Source organism: Myotis brandtii, unplaced genomic scaffold, assembly GCF_000412655.1.
Source record: "Myotis brandtii unplaced genomic scaffold, ASM41265v1 scaffold560, whole genome shotgun sequence".
In the NCBI taxonomy this organism is placed as follows: Eukaryota; Metazoa; Chordata; class Mammalia; order Chiroptera; family Vespertilionidae; genus Myotis; species Myotis brandtii.
Genome location: NW_005370081.1, coordinates 650,735 through 655,286, shown reverse-complemented (window position 1 = coordinate 655,286; position 4,552 = coordinate 650,735). Strand labels below are relative to the sequence as shown.

General features: G+C 41.0%; 1 pseudogene; it reads right to left on the bottom strand.

The window, feature by feature from the left end:
* Positions 1 to 2,765, bottom strand: part of LOC102248872 — a 10,342-nt pseudogene extending 7,577 nt beyond the window's left edge.
* Positions 2,766 to 4,552: the final 1,787 nt, after the last annotated feature.

The following is a 4,552-nucleotide window of genomic DNA, read 5'->3' as shown; positions in this document are numbered from 1 at the left end:
TAGCCCTTACCCTGGGGCAAGATGGAGGGTGTAGCCCTTACCCTGGGGCAAGATGGAGGGTGTAGCCCTTACCCTGGGGCAAGATGGAGGGTGTAGCCCTTACCCTGGGGCAAGATGGAGGGTGTAGCCCTTACCCTGGGGCAAGATGGAGGGTGTAGCCCTTACCCTGGGGCAAGATGGAGGGTGTAGCCCTTACCCTGGGGCAAGATGGAGGGCGTAGCCCTTACCCTGGGGCAAGATGGAGGGTGTAGTCCTCGCCCTTTCATCCTTCATGGCCAGTCCTCTGGCTTGTTTCTTTGGAATCGGCAAGAAAAAGCTGATGTTTTCTTGGACCTCGGCTCTTTGCATAACAACCAGGTATGTATTAGCCCTGTGAATGCAGTCTGCTCTTAGCAAATGAACATTCAGTAAACTTTCACTGCCAATTATCAGCAAGGGGAAGTCAGAACTCACCACCTTGCCTAAGAGGGAGTTTCAGGACTCTCCCACTACTTCCCTTTCAGCCTCACCTTGGAAACTCTGTGCCTCCGGCTAATGTTCAGCTCTCTAATCAAGCTGGGCTATTTCCAGGTGCTGAGATATTTCCTGGCCTATACATCTGCTTCAGGCGCTACAAAGACAAGTTCCAGGTCACCTTAGAAAAAAAGACTTAAGTCAAAAGCAAGTTGATGAACATGCAATTTGATTAAAATGATCATCTAGTTAAAAAGAAAAAGGCAACAACAGCAACCAGTGACTTTAAGACTTTTGATGAGAGAGAATCATTGATCAGCTGCCTCCTTCACATCCCCCACTGGGGATCAAGCCTGCAACCGGGACATGTGCCCTGACAGAGAATTGAACCATGACCTGCTGGTTCATAGGTTGACATTCAACCACTGAGCCATGCCAGTGGGGCTCTGTCCCTCTTTGATTATAAAAATCCTTACAGAACTACCTGGAGACAGATAGAAATAGTAAAAAATATATATATCCTATATAATAAAAGGGTAATATGCAAATCGACCAAACAGCGGAGCGACTGGTCTCCATGATGCACACTGACCACCAGGGTTTCAGTGGTTCTCAACCTTCCTAATGCTGCGACCCTTTAATACAGTTCCTCATTTTGTGGTGACCCCCAACCATAAAATTATTTTCGTTGCTACTTCATAACTGTAATTTTGCTACTGTTATGAATCGTAATGTAAATATCTGATATGCAGGATGTATTTTCATTGTTACAAATTGAACATAATTAAAGCATAGTGATTAATCACAAAAACAATATGTAATTATATATGTGTTTTCTGATGGTCTTAGGTGACCCCTGTGAAAGGATCGTTTGACCCCCAAAGGGATCGCGACTCACAGGTTGAGAACTGCTGCCTTAGACTTAAGATCTTGGATCTTAGCTCCTTTAGCTAAGCTCTCTGACCCCCAATGCCTTTCAAAATTATATTTTGTCTCCAGATTCTTTATTAGTCTCCGGATTCCTATTAAATCTATGCACAGCCCCTTCTCCAGATTCCTGAACCCTTCTTGATGCTGGGACAAGAACCCTGGCACCACATTATTTTTGTGATGTTAAAAATTAAACTTAAATGACCAAAACTCTGGTTATTCCCTCAAGTTTGTCTAATTAAAAAAATGTAACATTTTCCTTCTATATATGTAGATATTTGAAACAGTATTTCATCCATTCATTTATTCAATAAATATTTCTGAGCTTCTACTGTGTTCCACAATTGCTGTATGCAGAGATGAGCAATATTGTGTTTGTCATACCCAAATTTGGGTCATTTTGTCTTTGTTTTTTATTTTTTTATTTTTACAAAGATGTTACATTTGCCTCCAGGTGATACTCTTTTCTCTCTTCATATATGTGTTCAAAGGGAAATTATTAAGCATTTCCACTTCCTTCCACTCCTGCCCTATCATGAAATACTGTTTATTCATGAGAAGTTGATCTCTGTCAAATTGTAAGCAAAGTGCAGCAATATTCCACAAGAAAGAGTAACATTATTCACCAGGAGTAAGGATGCCGGGTAGGAGTAAACTGGGAACAGGCTGAAGGGCCCTGTGGGAGTCCCAGTACTGGAAGTCAAAATCTGGATTTGTGGGAGAAAAAATAAGGGCTTACTTTCTCACAGCCATATCTACTTCTAACTAATGCAATATACCACCTGAGAAAATGCCTAAAAAACCCCACACTTTTAAATATTCTAAAGGTCAGCAAAACAAGAAATGACATGTTGAAGGATTCACAAAATATTCCTATAAACAGAAAGTTGCTCCATGACCAAGAGTAAACATGTCTGACAAAGCTATTTAACATCCCTATTAAAGTATTAGAGCCACACTCCATAAATGTGATGAATTTCGAAAACTGACGATTCAGCAAATTGGCTTTGAGCACATCGAGTTTGGTTGAGATGATTTTGTGTAAATTGCCTGTTCATTCAATTGTATTTTCTCAGAGTGAATTTTAGCCATTTGCTTGCCTCATCCTCCCTTATCACTGCACTTATTTCATTAAAGTGTAACAGTAGTAAAAAGAATAGCTAACATTTATTAAAATTGTACTTTATGCCTCCTCTAAACTAACCACTTCAAAGGGCATATTTTTAAAAAATCAGTGTTCCATAGGCCAACATCCTACATAAAACCTAATCACCACCATCACCATCATCATCAATCATCATTATTTGAATTTGAACATTTTAGGCAAGCACACACTAGTTTTACCACACACACTACCAGATTACCTCTGCCCCTTCATTCATGTGTCGATTTAATGCCCTGAGGATATTTTTCTCTGTAACCGCTAAATGCAAGATCTCATACTTGAAGGTCAAAGTGGTCAATGTATTAAAACATTGTTATGCTGCCTCTAGTAAATCCCTATTGGTTTGCTTGTCATCAGACCTACACTGTATCCACCCTGACACCTAGACCGCATTGATCTCATTCATTTCATCTTGTTTATCTCTACAGCCTAGCAGCAAGCCTGACCCTAAACAGATCCTTGGGAATATTTTTTGAATATCTGAATGAATAACGTAACCTTTTCTCCACTCCCATAATTTTACTTTATCAACCCTTCATCTTCCTTGCTTCCAATTTACTTCCATCCAATGAACACCAAACATTTTCACTCCACTGATGTAAAACAAAACCAAAACCAAAAAACACTTGTCACTGACTCACCTTGGCTAAGGGATCAAATCAAAACTCCTCAGTTTGACAACGAATGCCATTAATGACCAGGACCCTACCACCTGCCTTTTCAGCCTCCCCTCAAATGCACATTTTCCCTCTTGCAACAATAAATTACTAATTCTCTGGACACACAGTGCTATCCATATTTCCGTAAGTTTGCTTAGATCGCTCTCACCTTCTATGATCCTAGGAAAATGTGGGGTGTTTTTTTTTTCTGTATCGGCACATGCTCATCCCACTCTACATCAACAGAACTTCCCTAGAAAGACTATTATCTCTGTACCTCATGTGTTTTCTGTATCGGCACATGCTCATCCCACTCTACATCATCAGAACTTCCCTAGAGGGACTATTATCTCTGTACCTCATGTGACTGCATTATTTGCATTTTTCTGTTGGGTTGAGGGTAGAGTCTTAAATATTTTTCCCAAATAGATAACCAATCATCCAAAAATAGTTTAATGAATAATCTTTCTATCATCCTTAATTTGAAATGTCAGCTTTATCCTAAAATAAATGTCAGATCTATCTCTGGAGTATCATTTTCCACTGACTTGTGTGTCAAATACCAGATGCTTTTTACTATAGTTCTTTGTAGTGTGTCTTGATACCTTGTAGGCCAGTCCTATTGGGGAGGGGGAGAGTAGACAGTATCTTATTTTTGCTTTGTTTTGCACATCCCAAATTGCCCTACAGTTGAACACCTTTTCGTGTTTCTTGGCCATTCGTGTTTTCTCTTTTACGGAGGTCCCATTCATATCCTTCACTCATCTGTCTAGTAGTATATATATTGAAGAGTTCCTTCTCCCAGGTCTTTCAACTTTATGGTGCCTTCCATAAGAATGAAGTTTTAAAATTTAGATGCCGTTAAATTTTCAGCCTTTCCCTCTATGGCTTTTAATTTTAATAACTTGCTCAAAAGTTGCAAAACTGTTCTCTGAGAGTTATATGGGGATGGCGACACGGGATACTGGAGGATGAAATCCTAGCCACCCCGTCACCTGTGGAGGGGGCGAGTTAGAAGTTAAATGGAGGCACAGAAGGGTTAGGTAACTAGTCTAAGCTTCCGCAAAAAGTCAGTGGCAGAGCCGCGGCTTAAACCCAGTAGTATATATATACTCCACAGCCTGCTCATAGCTGCTGTGCCCTGAGGTTTCAGACGCCGAACTACAAGGAAGAGCATTGCTTCCCACAGGGCACGGCCGAGCTGAAGTTCCAATATGAGGCTCCCGGTTAGTAGACTTCTAAAGCACCACCTAGTTCCACACTTTATCTTAAACGCGGGAAAGTGACTCTTGAGAGAGGGGTCTACCCTGCAGATGAGGGCCAGCCACCGGGCCAGACTCCAGCA